At 20.3% G+C, this 18,606-nt stretch overlaps 1 protein-coding gene across 4 annotated transcripts in view; it reads left to right on the top strand.

The window, feature by feature from the left end:
* The first annotated feature begins 4,858 nt into the window (after positions 1-4,858).
* The window catches only part of LOC149876398 (uncharacterized), a 209,502-nt gene continuing 195,754 nt past the window's right edge, over positions 4,859-18,606 (top strand). For 2 of the 4 annotated variants that reach the window (XM_090075420.1, XM_090075417.1), the window contains exons 1-2: positions 4,859-4,966; positions 16,979-17,049. The gene's annotated coding sequence lies outside the window, so the exon portion shown is untranslated. Of the gene's footprint in view, positions 4,967-16,647; positions 17,050-18,606 lie in introns of those variants that run through there. The other 2 variants (XR_016448735.1, XM_090075416.1) reach the window with 1 other exon arrangement.

Genomic DNA, 18,606 nt, shown 5'->3' with positions numbered 1-18,606 from the left:
GGCGACTTTAAAGTTATTAATCTGCTTAACCCTAGTAACAGTAAAGATGCCGCCACTAAAGATTATGTAGACACATCTATAAATAATGCTAAATTAAATTTAGGTGGTAATATAACTCTAAATAGTGATCTGGATTGTAATAACTATAAACTTATTAATCTTAAAAATCCGACTGCAGCCTTAGATGCCGCCACTAAAGATTATGTAGACACTTCTGATGCTTTAAAACTTAGCATAAATGGAACTAATAAAATGCTATCAACATTAGATTTTAATACAAATAAAGGAATAAATTTGCTTGATCCAACAGCTGCTACAGATGCAGCTAATAAAAATTACGTAGACACTACTTTAACTGCTTTAAGTGAAAAAAAGTTAAATATAGATGGAACAAATAAAATGACATCTAATTTAGATTTAAATGGATATACTTGTGTTAATTTAGTTGAGCCTATTAATAATAAAGACGCTGTAACAAAAAATTACGTAGATACGGGTTTGTCAACTTTAAGTAATATAAAATTAGATGTGGATGGTTTTAATAAAATGCTAGGAAATTTAAATTTTAATGGATATACTGGTGTTAATTTAATAGATCCGGTTAATTCATCTGATATAGCAACAAAAAAATACACTGATAGTAGTTTAGCCTTACTATCCATAGCAAAATTAAATTTAGATGGAACTAGTAAAATGACAGGTAATTTAGATTTTAATTTAAATAAAGGTATTAATTTATCTGATCCAACCAATACTACAGATGCTGCTAATAAGAAATATGTAGATAATAATTTAACTGCTTTAAATTTAACAAAATTAAATTTAGATGGAACTAGTAAAATGACAGGTAATTTAGATTTTAATTTAAATAAAGGTATTAATCTTGCTAATCCTACTAACTCTACCGATGCTACTAATAAAAGTTATGTAGATAGTAATTTATCTGTTTTTAGCGCTGTTAAGTTAGATTTAAATGGAGCAAACAAAATGTTGGCTAATTTAGATTTTAATTCTAATAAAGGTATTAATTTATCTGATCCTACTGCTTTAACCGATGCCGCTAATAAAAAATACGTAGATACTAAACTTAGTTTAGATGGAACTAATAAAATGTTGGCTAATTTAGATTTTAATTCTAATAAAGGTATTAATTTATCTGATCCTACTGCTTTAACCGATGCCGCTAATAAAAAATACGTAGATACTAAACTTAGTTTAGATGGAACTAATAAAATGTTGGCTAATTTAGATTTTAATTCTAATAAAGGTATTAATTTATCTGATCCTACTGCTTTAACCGATGCCGCTAATAAAAAATACGTAGATACTAAACTTAGTTTAGATGGAACTAATAAAATGTTGGCTAATTTAGATTTTGGCAATAAAAGAGGAATTAATGTAAGTAATCCAATAGATTTAACAGATGTAGTTAATAAACAATATCTTGATATTATTCTAAATAGTATAACTAGTAGTAATGCTAAAAAAGTAAAGTATATTTCAGACAAAACATATCCTGGATATTGTTTTGGCTGCATAACAAGTGATGATAGTATTATGACGCATGGTAATTTTGGTGCTAATTTATATATGAATTCTACTATAGCAGATATAGCTCACCTTCCTTGCTATCATACAACAAATGGTGTAAAAACTGGATTATGGTGTGGTATACGCCAGACATATACTAGTTTGTATTGTTGGACAACTACTGGCGAAATTTGGTGCGGTGGTGCTAATACTTCTGGATCTTTGGCGCTTGGTGATACATTATTTAGATCTGTATTAACTAAATGCAATTCACCTACTTGGCCTTCCACTAACACTGTTGTAGATTTAATAGTATGTGGCGCAAATAGTATCAATCAGACAGTATATCTTTTAAATAATTTAGGTGAAGTATGGGGGGCTGGCGCTAATAATACAGGAGGATTAGCAACAAATGATACAGTAAATAGAAATACATGGACTATAATAACCGGCTTTACAGGTAAAGCAGTAAAAATAGCTGCTGTTAATAATAATACAGCGCAAGCGCTTTATATTATTACTGACGCTGATACTAGAAATTTATGGGTTTGTGGTTCAAATGCTAGCGGAAATTTAGGTGACGGTACAACAATAAATAGATTAGCTTTATTTAATATAAATGAAGATGTAAAGGATATAATAGCTTATGGTGTAGGATTAGGTCTTAGTATGGGAGCATCAATTTTAACAAAAAATGGTCAAATAAAAAGCTGTGGAGAGAATCATATTGGTCAGCTTGGTATAGGAATATTATCTCCTAGTGTAAACGTATTTACACAAGAAGCTTTACTTAAAAATAATTGGATTTCAATGGGAGGCAACTTAGATGCATCAAATGGTTATAGATGGGCTATAGATTCCACTGGCGGCTTCTACAGATGGGGCTATAATTTAAACTACTGCTTAGGAACTGGTGATACTGATACTTCGTCTAAGTCAACTCCTGTTATGCTTACAAATCTTCCATGGGGTTCAGCAAATATAGTAAAAGTAGAATCTGGTTATAGTTATGAAGCCACAATAACTATAGTTTTAACTGATGATGGTAATTTATGGCACTGTGGTCGATCTACTAACTATGAAAAAGGAAGTTATGATACAACACCTAACGCTATTTTTAAATTAATACCTAGACCTGCTAATGGAATTAAATGGATTAATTTTGTTATAGTAGGTGAAACAAATTTAACACATATACATGCTGTAACAGAAAACTATGATCTATACAATTGGGGCTATAAAGCATATGGTTCCTGCGCAGGGCAAGTATCAGGGTCTAGTGTATTTACACCAACATTAGTTATATTATAATAAATTCTAGAAAAAATAAATTTAATTATTTATAATATATATTTAAATGTAGTTAACTTAATATAACTGCATTTCATTTATATTGTTTATATAATATACAATGCTTCTATATAAACAATATTTAATATATATCTACAGATTATTAGCAGCAGTAAATTATCGTCGTGTAATTTACTGTTGACTAATAATCTTACTTAAATTCAGCGACACTCATATTATTTTTGTAGCTTATTTAACCGTATTTTTAAAAATTGCACATTGTATAACCTTTTTTATTAATTAATTATTAGATTTTGCACAGTATTAATTAACTTATTTACTCATTAAATTTTGCACAGTATTAAACACATATTAATTATATATTTAATTATATATTTGTTTTTAGCGGCAAATAATTAATTATATATTTAAATATTAGCAAATAAAGTATTTAATTATATATTTGTTAGCCGCTAAATAATTAATTATATATTTGTATTAGGCAAAAGTATTTAATTATATATACTTGTTATAACTGCTAAATATTTAATTATATATATCTGTTATAGCAGCTAAATATTTAATTATATATTTGTTATAACTGCTAAATAATTAATTATATATTTGTATTAGCAGATAAAGTATTTAATTATATATTTGTTATAACTGCTAAATATATAATTATATATATTTGTTAGCCGCTAAATAATTAATTATATATTTAATTATATATTTCTTATAGTGAAGAAAAATAATTAATTATATATTTATATTAGCAGATAAAGTATTTATTATATATTTGTTAGCCGCTAAATAATTAATTATATATTTGTTATAACTGCTAAATATTTAATTATATATATTTGTTATAACTGCTAAATATTTAATTATATATATTTGTATTAGCAGATAAAGTATTTAATTATATATTTGTTAGCCGCTAAATAATTAATTATATATTTGTATTAGGCAAAAGTATTTAATTATATATACTTGTTATAACTGCTAAATATTTAATTATATATATCTGTTATAGCAGCTAAATATTTAATTATATATTTGTTATAACTGCTAAATATTTAATTATATATTTATATTAGTAGATAAAGTATTTAATTATATATACTTGTTATAACTGCTAAATATTTAATTATATATATCTGTTATAGCCGCTAAATATTTAATTATATATTTGTTATAACTGCTAAATATTTAATTATATATTTGTTATAGCCAGTAAATAATTAATTATATATATTTGTTTTTGACGGTAAAAAATTAATTATATATTTGTTATAGCTGCTAAATATTTAATTATATATACTTGTTATAACTGCTAAATATTTAATTATATATTTGTATTAGGCAGATAAGTATTTAATTATATATTTGTTAGCCGCTAAATATTTAATTATATATTTGTATTAGGCAGATAAAGTATTTAATTATATATATATATTTGTTAGCTGCTAAATAATTAATTATATATTTATTATAGCTGCTAAATAATTAATTATATATTTAATTATATATATTTAACTATAATTAATTTTTGTTTTTAAATAAAAGCATTTTTCATATACAGATTTATCTAATATCATAAATATTGAATCTGTATCGCCGCCCGCAAAACAAACACCAAATTTAGCAAATATATATTTAGCGCAGGAAAGCAGTAAATATCCAGCTGTTGTTGTAATAGCATTATTTACAAATATACTTATTTCACCTTGTTTGCACATAAATTCGCAGCCGTTGATACCAAATATACTATTGCTTTGTATTTTTTTTGCGTTTTGTAGTGCGTCTAATACTAAATAAGAAACACCTGTATCGCCGGCTTTTTTTAACTCAGCCATTTTAAGTTTAATTTTAGCTCTATCTTCTTTGTTTTTCTTTTGAATTAAGCCACATAAGCTTTTGTTTGTTCGAATAAAAGTAGTATGATAAAATTTATTTTCATTATTATCATTACTATTGCCGCTAAACATATTTTTTTTTGATGCAGATCTTATTTGCAGAGTATCGTATTTACTAAATAAAACATCATTATTGTTTAATTTACCTGATATCATAGTATCAGCGCTAATATCTAGTTGCTGCTGAATAGACGGATAAAAACTTATTACATCTACACATAATACAGGTATTTGTATTATACCATTCTTTGGATGCATTGCTGGTAAAGTTTTACCGCCTCTTTTTTTAACATCATTATGTATAGATCTTTTTATACTTTCTTCTAAATCATTTAATGTTCTAGATGTTATATTATATACTTCCATATAGTAATTAAACAACGATATAGCTTGACTATTTTCGCCCCGTAAAGCGAAATTACATATTTGTGAGTGATTTTGGGAGCTGCGAATTCTATGAGTATCAAATATATTTACTTTACAACATAGTTTATATAAACTAGTTGTATCTTTTACGTTATAATTAATTATTATATTATTTTCTGCAATTACACCATTATAAAAAGATTTTATATCATTATCACCTTTATGATATTCATTTGTTAAACTTTTAATTAGATTGAGAAATACATCATTATTTATATTTTCACTTATTATTGTTTCTTTATCTATATATTTTTTTCTTTCGAGCAGAAAATATTTTATAATATCTTTTATATTTTTGTATTTTTCCTCGGGAAAATTTAAATCAGCATGATATGATAAATTTGACGCTGGATATATTTTATCATCTGTTAAGTCGCTATAATGCATATTTTCGCGTTTAATAATAGCTGTCATAGCTAATACTCCGACGAAAATTAAATTCATATATGTAAACTTCATTTTATCTTTTAGTGGAATATTATAATATTCTAGATAATCATCTAATTTCCGCCCTGGTAAATCTAAAGTCTTTGTTAGTTTATACAAATAAACAAAAACATCTATCATAGTGGCAGTATACTCTGGCTTCAAAAGATAACATTCTTGATTATCTTTAGCGTCCATTTTAATAACAGTAGTTATATCTTTATCCATGTTATAGCCGCCGCGAGCAAGATAAAAAGGAGATATATAGTCGCTAACCCAAATACTAAAAGCTTTATTTATATATTTATCTAACTTATATTCTAGTATAGCTCTTTTTAAAATCCATTTTTGATCAAAAGAAAATCCATTAAAATCAACTATCCATTCAGGTTTAATATTATTTATTATATAAAAAAATGCTTTAAGCATTTCTATTTCAGACATAAAAGCAAATATATTAGTATCATCTGATTCTATAAATATTGGCGCTAATATTAAAGTTACTTTAGTTTCATCTTTGCCACGTTCATCGCTAATAGTCATTGATATCATTGATATTAAATCATTTTTATTTTCCGGCGCTGGAAAATCGTTATTTTTATTACCTGCATAGCATTCTATATCGTAGACTATACTAATACCTACATTGTTTAGCTCTAAAGCAGTATAATCATTTATATCTACATTAGTTATGTTTTCAAGTGAAAAAACACTATATTCATGCTCAATAGTAGTTTTTTTATCTTCTTGTTTTATATAATTTTCAATACATATCCATTGAGCAGTATTTATATTATTTTTTGATATAAACATAATTAAATCATCTTTATAACTGTAACTCATCATATTACTTGCTATTTTATCTTTTAGATTAGGAATTTTATCAAATACATCTATATATAGCCGCCTATCTTTCATAGATGCAAAATATATTCTTAGCCATTTATTATTTTGTCCATAGAATCCATTATTTATATAAGTTCCATTTTCTATTTTTTTTATTATATAATTATTATAATTATGTGATATAAATATTTCATTTATTTTAATTAGAAATGGAGTTTCGTCATTATCCTTTCCTATTATAATATCAATAAAATACATATATTTATCAAATATATGTAATACAGCTTTTTCATTATTGCGTAATGTACCAACTATAGTTATTGGATGTATATTATTTTTGTTTTTAAAAGTAAATGGCGCTATAGTAAAAGAACCAGGCAGAAAATATAATTTATTATTATCTGTTTCACTTATATTATATTTTTTTCTTGTTATACTTTGTAATCTATTTATATCATTTAGTCTGTTATTATTACTATAATCAGAAAATTTCGGCACTTTTAATAGCATGTATATTATGTTAATCAAACAAAGATTTAATTTTATATATTAATTTCAAAAAAAAAAATATTGCTAAATTTATATTTATAATTATAATATATTAATATTTTCGCCCAAAGGATAATTTACGTTCAGCGTCTAGATACTCTAGCGCGCCATATACTAAGAATGATACTAAAGCAAGACTTAGATTATAGCTATTAATACCGTATATAACCATTGAAACAAGAACAAAAAATATAATAACACCTAATATTCCTAATAACATAATATGTAGTTTTTTTTAATATATATTTTATATCAGTAAAAATAATAAATTATCTTATGATGTTGGATAAAGAGATGTTTTTTCTAAATTATTAGTATTATTACTTGCTAAGTTTTGAAAATATCCTCTACTTCCTCCAGATGCTGGATACATAAAAACACCTGTAATTAAGAATATAAAAGTAATAGCCATTAAAGTAAATCCTACTGGTTTATCCATTTTATGCATAACTTCAACTAAAGCGATTATACCTAGTGCGATAACACACATAAGATTTAAGCCTTTTTTTGACATAACAAAAGATAATACTCCATTTAAAGCGTTCGCGGCAACAAAATTCATATTATAAATAAGATTTCAATAAATTAATATCTTTATTAACAAAAAAAACTATTTGAGTTTATGGAGAGAATAACTAATAATAATTCTCTTTTGTTTTTTTTACATAGTAGTAGAATAACTATATAAAATGTTTACTAACTTATTTAGTTTATAATACATAATATTACTATCTTGCTGCGAAATATATTTTTTAATAAAACATTTAATAAAATCAAATAAAAAATCTCTACCAAATTGATTATAAATATCAGAAATATTACAAAGAATTTTTTCTACACTCATGTTTTTAATTTCGTCCATTTTTATATTTGGAATTTTATAATCACCTTTACCTTCGCAGAGTAGATTATTTCTAACTTGTATTATAAGTTCTAACACACAAATAGATATTTTTAGTATTTTATCATATGTATCAAAATTATTACAATTATTATTATATATAGTTAGTATACTGTGCTGAATATTACTAATATTTTTAACTGTTTGTAGCGCTAGATGATTTATTAATGCTCTTTCTTTAATATCATTATTTATCGAAATATTAAATCCAAATTTATTTGCTACAAAGCCTAATCTTTTATAAGTATTTTCATCGGCTAGTATTTCATGTATAAAAAATGTTATACATTCAATAAGGTGTGAAGTTTTATCGTCTGCTCCTAGTATAATCATTTTTGTTTTAGGATGTAAAAAATCTACAGTATTATTATCGTTATAAGAATTAACAAAAATTTTTTCTTCATTATTATTTAAATTATAATTAAGCCGCGATAATGCTGGTTTTTGGCAGGAAGTAAAATATGGAGTATGTTTAATAAAACTATCAGCATCTTGATAAAACATATGCGAATTATTAATATCGTAATTTATATCATTCATTATATCAATCTCTTTATATTATAATAAAAAAAAATATTAATTATAATTTTCCGCAAAAAGGAAAATTTAACTATTGTTTTTTATATATTGATATATTGAATTCATTCCATTAATTATAGTATTAGGTGGAATTTGGAGCATCCAATTACTAGAAGTTATTTTAGGTACAGTTAAACAAATCATATTATTATTATATATAAAATCTAATACAAGTTTAACAAAACTTAAATCTTCTGTTTTTATTTCTCTATTTAGTGGAATATATAATATTGCTTTATTTAAAGCTAAATATGTTTTAATATTAGTATTAATACCATACTAAATATAAATACCATACTAAATATATAATTAATTATATATTTAGTATGGTATTTATATTTTTTTTGTTTGTATGTAAATTTTTTTAACATTTATGTAAATTAAATTACATTTTTGTATTTTTCTGCACAAATGTAATTTAATTTACACAAATGTAATTTTAAGTTGCACAAATGTAATTTAATTTACACAAATGTAATTTTAAGTTGCACAAATGTAATTTAATTTACACAAATGTAATTTTAAGTTGCACAAATGTAATTTAATTTGCACAAATGTAATTTTAAGTTGCACATAATTTACACAAATGTAATTTTAATTTGCACAAATGTAATTTAATTTACACAAATGTAATTTTAAGTTGCACAAATGTAATTTAATTTACACAAATGTAATTTTAAGTTGCACAAATGTAATTTAATTTGCACAAATGTAATTTTAAGTTGCACATAATTTACACAAATGTAATTTTAATTTGCACAAATGTAATTTAATTTACACAAATGTAATTTTAAGTTGCACAAATGTAATTTAATTTACACAAATGTAATTTTAAGTTGCACAAATGTAATTTAATTTGCACAAATGTAATTTTAAGTTGCACATAATTTACACAAATGTAATTTTAATTTGCACAAATGTAATTTAATTTACACAAATGTAATTTTAAGTTGCACAAATGTAATTTAATTTGCACAAATGTAATTTTAAGTTGCACAAATGTAATTTAATTTGCACAAATGTAATTTTAAGTTGCACATAATTTACACAAATGTAATTTTAATTTGCACAAATGTAATTTAATTTACACAAATGTAATTTTAAGTTGCACATAATTTACACAAATGTAATTTTAATTTGCACAAATGTAATTTAATTTACACAAATGTAATTTTAAGTTGCACAAATGTAATTTAATTTACACAAATGTAATTTTAAGTTGCACAAATGTAATTTAATTTGCACAAATGTAATTTTAAGTTGCACATAATTTACACAAATGTAATTTTAATTTGCACAAATGTAATTTAATTTGCACAAATGTAATTTTAAGTTGCACATAATTTACACAAATGTAATTTTAATTTGCACAAATGTAATTTTAAGTTGCACAAATGTAATTTAATTTGCACAAATGTAATTTTAAGTTGCACATAATTTACACAAATGTAATTTTAATTTGCACAAATGTAATTTAATTTGCACAAATGTAATTTTAAGTTGCACATAATTTACACAAATGTAATTTTAATTTGCACAAATGTAATTTAATTTACACAAATGTAATTTTAAGTTGCACAAATGTAATTTAATTTGCACAAATGTAATTTTAAGTTGCACAAATGTAATTTAATTTGCACAAATGTAATTTTAAGTTGCACAAATGTAATTTAATTTGCACAAATGTAATTTTAAGTTGCACATAATTTACACAAATGTAATTTTAATTTGCACAAATGTAATTTAATTTACACAAATGTGATTTTAAGTTGCACATAATTTACACAAATGTAATTTTAATTTGCACAAATGTAATTTAATTTACACAAATGTAATTTTAAGTTGCACAAATGTAATTTAATTTACACAAATGTAATTTTAAGTTGCACAAATGTAATTTTAAGTTGCACAAATGTAATTTTAAGTTGCACATAATTTACACAAATGTAATTTTAATTTGCACAAATGTAATTTAATTTACACAAATGTAATTTTAAGTTGCACAAATGTAATTTAATTTACACAAATGTAATTTTAAGTTGCACATAATTTACACAAATGTAATTTTAATTTGCACAAATGTAATTTAATTTACACAAATGTAATTTTAAGTTGCACAAATGTAATTTTAAGTTGCACATAGTTTACACAAATGTAATTTTAATTTGCACAAATGTAATTTAATTTACACAAATGTAATTTTAAGTTGCACAAATGTAATTTAATTTGCACAAATGTAATTTTAAGTTGCACAAATGTAATTTTAAGTTGCACAAATGTAATTTTAAGTTGCACAAATGTAATTTAATTTGCACAAATGTAATTTTAAGTTGCACAAATGTAATTTTAAGTTGCACAAATGTAATTTTAAGTTGCACATAATTTACACAAATGTAATTTTAATTTGCATAAATGTAATTTTAATTAGCACAAATGTAATTTAATTTACACAAATGTAATTTTAAGTTGTACAAATGTAATTTAATTCGCACAAATGTAATTTTAAGTTGCACAAATGTAATTTACAAAAAAAAATATACATACTAAATATATTTATTAATATAACTTAATTAATAATTTAATATCTATATTATGTATTTAATTCAATAAAAAAATATTAATATATTTACTCATTATTTATATTTAACTTATTATTCAATAAAAATATTTAATTATATTAACTATTAGCAGTATAAATATTTAATTTCTTGTTCACTAAACAACAAATTACTATTAATATATTATATATTTATTTTTAGTAAACAAAAATAATCTAATTATATATTTGTTATTTAGCCGGCAAAATAATTAATTTAACTGTAAATAATTTAATTATTTTATATTTGTTATTTTTTTTACTGCCGAATAATTTTAGCAAATAAGATAATTTAATTTATATATCTGTTCTTAGCAGATAAAATATTTAATTATATGTTTATTATTTAACCGCTAAAATAATTTATATATATATATATTTGTTATTAGCCGCTAAAATAATTTAATTATATATTTGTTTAATTATATGTTTATTATTTAACCGCTAAAATAATTTATATATATATATTTGTTATTAGCCGCTAAAATAATTTAATTATATATTTGTTTAATTGCTAAATAATTAATTATATATATTTATTATAACTGCTAAATAATTAATTATATATATTTGTATTAGCAGATAAAGTATTTAATTATACATTTGTTATAACTGCTAAATAATTAATTATATATTTGTTATAGCTGCTAAATATTTAATTATATATTTGTTATAACTGCTAAATATTTAATTATATATATTTATTATAATTGTTAAGTAATTAATTATATATATCTGTATTAGTAGATAAAGTATTTAATTATACATTTGTTATAACTGCTAAATATTTAATTATATATATTTGTTATAACGGCTAAATATTTAATTATATATTTAATTATATATATTTGTTATAACTGCTAAATATTTAATTATATATTTAATTATATATATTTGTTATAAATGCTAAATATTTAATTATATATTTAATTATATATATTTGTTATAACTGCTAAATATTTAATTATATATTTATATTAACTGCTAAATATTTAATTATATATTTGTTATAGCCGCTAAGTAATTAATTATATATTTATTATAGCCGCTAAATATTTAATTATATATTTATATTAACTGCTAAATATTTAATTATATATTTGTTATAGCCGCTAAGTAATTAATTATATATTTATTATATCCGCTAAATATTTAATTATATATATTTATTATAACTGTTTAAGTAATTAATTATATATATCTGTATTAGCAGATAAAGTATTTAATTATATATTTGTTATAACTGCTAAATATTTAATTATATATTAGTTATAACTGCTAAATATTTAATTATATATATTTATTATAACTGTTAAGTATTTAATTATATATATCTGTATTAGCAGATAAAGTATTTAATTATATATTTGTTATAACTGCTAAATATTTAATTATATATTAGTTATAACTGCTAAATATTTAATTATATATATTTATTATAACTGTTAAGTATTTAATTATATATATCTGTATTAGCAGATAAAGTATTTAATTATATATTTGTTATAACTGCTAAATATTTAATTATATATATTTATTATAACTGTTAAGTATTTAATTATATATATCTGTATTAGCAGATAAAGTATTTAATTATATATTTGTTATAACTGCTAAATATTTAATTATATATATTTATTATAACTGTTAAGTAATTAATTATATATTTGTTATAGCCGCTAAGTAATTAATTATATATATCTGTATTAGCAGATAAAGTATTTAATTATATATATCTGTATTAGCAGATAAAGTATTTAATTATATATTTTTTTTTAGCGGCAAATAATTAATTATATATTTAATTATATATTTGTTTTTAGCGGCAAATAATTAATTATATAATTAAATATTAGCAAATAAAGTATTTAATTATATATTTGTTAGCCGCTAAATAATTAATTATATATTTGTATTAGGCAAAAGTATTTAATTATATATACTTGTTATAACTGCTAAATATTTAATTATATATATCTGTTATAGCAGCTAAATATTTAATTATATATTTGTTATAACTGCTAAATAATTAATTATATATTTGTATTAGCAGATAAAGTATTTAATTATATATTTGTTATAACTGCTAAATATATAATTATATATATTTGTTAGCCGCTAAATAATTAATTATATATTTAATTATATATTTCTTATAGTGAAGAAAAATAATTAATTATATATTTATATTAGCAGATAAAGTATTTATTATATATTTGTTAGCCGCTAAATAATTAATTATATATTTGTTATAACTGCTAAATATTTAATTATATATATTTGTTATAACTGCTAAATATTTAATTATATATATTTGTATTAGCAGATAAAGTATTTAATTATATATTTGTTAGCCGCTAAATAATTAATTATATATTTGTATTAGGCAAAAGTATTTAATTATATATACTTGTTATAACTGCTAAATATTTAATTATATATATCTGTTATAGCAGCTAAATATTTAATTATATATTTGTTATAACTGCTAAATATTTAATTATATATTTATATTAGTAGATAAAGTATTTAATTATATATACTTGTTATAACTGCTAAATATTTAATTATATATATCTGTTATAGCCGCTAAATATTTAATTATATATTTGTTATAACTGCTAAATATTTAATTATATATTTGTTATAGCCAGTAAATAATTAATTATATATATTTGTTTTTGACGGTAAAAAATTAATTATATATTTGTTATAGCTGCTAAATATTTAATTATATATACTTGTTATAACTGCTAAATATTTAATTATATATTTGTATTAGGCAGATAAGTATTTAATTATATATTTGTTAGCCGCTAAATATTTAATTATATATTTGTATTAGGCAGATAAAGTATTTAATTATATATATATATTTGTTAGCTGCTAAATAATTAATTATATATTTATTATAGCTGCTAAATAATTAATTATATATTTAATTATATATATTTGTATTAGCGAATAAAGTATTTAATTTTATATATATTTGTTAGCTGCTAAATAATTAATTATATATTTGTTATAGATGCTAAATAATTAATTATATATTTAATTATATATATTTGTATTTAGCAGAGATAAAGTATTTAATTATATATTTATATTAGTAGATAAAGTATTTAATTATATATATTTGTTATAACTGCTAAATAACTAATTATATATATTTGTATTAGCAGATAAAGTATTTAATTATATAATTAATTATATATTTGTTATAGATGCTAAATAATTAATTATATATTTAATTATATATATTTGTATTTAGCAGAGATAAAGTATTTAATTATATATTTATATTAGCAGATAAAGTATTTAATTATATATATTTGTTATAACTGCTAAATAACTAATTATATATATTTGTATTAGCAGATAAAGTATTTAATTATATAATTAATTATATATTTGTTAGCCGTTAAAATAATTAATTATATATTTGTTATTAGCGGCTAAATATTTAATTATATATTTTTTTTTAGCGGTAAACAATTAATTATATATTTAATTATATATTGGTTATAACTGCTAAATAATTAATTATATATTTGTTATTAGCGGCTAAATATTTAATTATATATTTAATTATATATATCTGTATTAGCAGATAAAGTATTTAATTATATATTTGTTATAGCTACTAAATATTTAATTATATATATTTGTTTTTAGCGGCAAAAATTAATTATATATATCTGTATTAGCAGATAAAGTATTTAATTATATATATATTTATATTAGCAGATAAAGTATTTAATTATATATTTGTTATAGCTGCTAAATATTTAATTATATATTTGTTATAGCCACTAAATAATTAATTATATATTTGTATTAGTAGATAAAGTATTTAATTATATATACTTGTTATAACTGCTAAATAATTAATTAATATATTTAATTATATATTTGTATTATAGCTGCTAAATATTTAATTATATATATTTGTATTAGTGGAGATAAAGTATTTAATTATAGCCGCTAAATAATTAATTATATATATTTGTATTAGCAAATAAGTATTTAATTATAGCGGCAAACAATTAATTATATATATTTGTATTAGTGGAGATAAAGTATTTAATTATAGCGGCTAAATATTTAAATGTATATTTGTTAGCGGCTAAATATTTAATTTATATATTTGTTAGTTATAACTGCTAAATATTTAGCAGATAAAAAAATAATTTAATTATAGCGGCTAAATATTTAAATATATATTTGTTATAGCGGCTAAATATTTAAATATAGCGGCTAAATATTTAAATATATATTTGTTATAGCAGATAAAGTATTTAATTATATATTTGTTATAGCGGCTAAATATTTAAATATAGCGGCTAAATATTTAAATATAGCGGCTAAATATTTAAATATATATTTGTTATAGCAGATAAAGTATTTAATTATATATTTGTTATAGCGGCTAAATATTTAAATATAGCGGCTAAATATTTAAATATAGCGGCTAAATATTTAAATATATATTTGTTATAGCAGATAAAGTATTTAAATATATATTTGTTATAGCTGCTAAATATTTAAATATATATTTGTTATAGCAGATAAAGTATTTAAATATATATTTGTTATAGCGGCTAAATATTTAAATATAGCGGCTAAATATTTAAATATATATTTGTTATAGCAGATAAAGTATTTAATTATATATTTGTTATAGCGGCTAAAGTATTTAAAATATAATATTTGTTATAGCTGCTAAATATTTAATTATATATTTGTTATAGCTGCTTATTTAATTTATATATTTAAATATATATTTACTCTTAGCGGTGAAACAATTAATTATATATTTGTTTATAGCGGCTAGATATTTAATTTATATATTAGTTAGTTATAACTGCTAAATATTTAGCAGATAAAAAAATAATTTAATTATAGCGGCTAAATATTTGATTTATTATATTAGTTCTTAGCGGCGAAATTATTAATTGTATATTAGTTTTTAGCGGTGAAATTATTAATTATATATTAGTTCTCAATAGATAAGTATTTAATTATATATTTGCTATATTTGTATTTAGCGGAGATAAAGTATTTAATTATATATTTGATCTTAGCAGAGAAAATAATTTAATTTATATATTATTTGCTTATAATAGCAGAATAATTAATTTATATATTTGTTATAGCTGTTGTAGCTACTAAATAATTATAATTAATTATATATTTGTATTAGCAGATAAGATAATTTAATTTATATATTTGCTTATATATTTGTTTTTAGCGGCTAAAATATTTAATTTATATATTTGTTATAGCTGTTGTAGCTACTAAATAATTATAATTAATTATATATTTGTATTAGCAGATAAGATAATTTAATTTATATATTTGCTTATATATTTGTTTTTAGCGGCTAAAATATTTAATTTATATATTATTTGTTCTTAGCGGCGGAATAATTAATTTATATATTATTTGTTTTTAGCAGATAAGATGATTTAATTTATATAATATTTGTTTTTAACGGCCAAAATAATTTAATTTATATATTATTTGTTCTTAGCAGCTAAAATAATTTAATTTATATAATATTTGTTTATAGTAGGGCGAAATAATTTAATTTATATATTTGCTTATATATTAGTTATTTAGCGGCTAAAATAATTTAATTTATATATTTGTTCTTAGCAGCTAAAATAATTAATTATATAATGTTTGTTTATAGTAGGGCGAAATAATTTAATTATAATAGTGGTGATTTAAATTTTTATTGTAATTGTAGAATAAAGTAGTTATATATTAGTTATACGGCGGGGCTATAAAGTTTAATTAATTTTGCAGAAAAAAAAATAATTATATATAATATTGAATAATATATTTAAATTATATTAACTAATTGTTGTAATAGATTTTTACATTTGTAATATTTTAATATATTTTCTTTAGTTTCATAATCTGTGTGAAATCCAAGCTTTTTAAGATACATACAATCGCAATTAGTACTAAAGGTAAATGATGTAGGTATATTATATTTCTTTTCTAATAAATTAATTATAGACCATTTTTCGATTAATTTTTCAATTAAAACTCCTAAGTTATTTTTAAAAGGACTATAATTATCAGTAACTAATACTTCTGCAATTTTATCTTCACCTAAAGTTATATATTCTAATTTATTAAGATTTATATTATTTATAGTCGAATAAGAAGATACATATTTATATAATTTAATAGTTAAACCTAAGTCAACTAATTCATTATTTATTTTTTGTATTGCTTCTTGAATAACAGTTTTATTAAAATTATCTATATTTACACATTTTCCAGTATTATAATCTTCAGGTATTACATATAAGAAAAATCCGCTATTATTAAATTGATTTATAATATCTTTTTTAATTTTATTTAGATCATCGTTATTATAATCTGTAAATGATAATTTTATTACTTCTTTTGCATTATTTTCAATTGTTTCTGCATTTTTTTTATTTTTTGTATTAAAATCAGATACAAAAGCAAATTCATTATTATTGTTTTTATCATTTAAACCAATATAGAATTTTAAATTATATTTATTATTGTCGATCACACAAGTATTTGTCATTAAATGATTTTCATTACAGTAACAATAATCATTTATAGTTTCTTTTGGATCTTCTACTAAAATATATTTTATAATTTCCATTTTAATTATTTTTATTTAGTAAAAATAAATTCAAAACAATTATATTTAAGTAGCAAGATGATTATTTTTATATTAACCTTGTATTCAGTGATAATAGCAGTGTTTGAATAATTGGTAAATATTTAATTTATATATCTATAGAAAAAGTAGAAAAAAGATATACAGTAATAACATTACATTAGTGTTATCATTATTTGATCTTAGCGGTTAAAATAATTAATTATATATATTTGTTATAGCTGCTAAATATTTAATTTATATATTTGTTATAATTAGTTCTTAGTAGATTAAGTATTTAATTATAATGTTTGTTATAGTGAGGTGAAATAATTAATTATATATTAGTTCTTAGCAGATTAAGTATTTAATTAATTATATATTAGTTCTTAGCAGATAAATATTTAATTAATTATAATATTTGTTATAGTAAGGCGAAATAATTAATTATATATATTTGTTTTTAGCAGTTGGAATAATTAGTTATATATTTATTTTACTTAGTAAGTAAAATAATTTAGTTAAGTATTTAATTTATATATTTGTTTTTAGCAGTTAGATTATATATTTGTTATATTAGTTAGTTACTTACTAGATAATAGAGTAATTTAGAGTGGAGACATAATTAATTATAAAATTACATTTTATGTTATTACTAAATATTTTTTTTTATTGCTTCTTTTTGCGGTTTCTAAGCAGTGAAAAAAAATACATAGAGTAGTAAACTATGATAATTAAATTATATTATTTAAATTAAATTTAAATAATATGATTTAATTACTATAGTTTACTACGCTATGTAAGTTTTTTGGGTTTTAGTGGGTCAGTCCAAGTAAGATGAAAATTCATTTATATCATTTATAAATGTTGTAAATGAACGTATAAATTTATC

The sequence above is a fragment of the Hydra viridissima genome, unplaced genomic scaffold (genome assembly GCF_058129835.1).
Source record: "Hydra viridissima isolate aposymbiotic clone 2 unplaced genomic scaffold, HvirCarnegie_v1 scaffold_21, whole genome shotgun sequence".
Classification (NCBI taxonomy): domain Eukaryota; kingdom Metazoa; phylum Cnidaria; class Hydrozoa; order Anthoathecata; family Hydridae; genus Hydra; species Hydra viridissima.
This window is presented reverse-complemented; position numbering and strand designations above follow the sequence as displayed.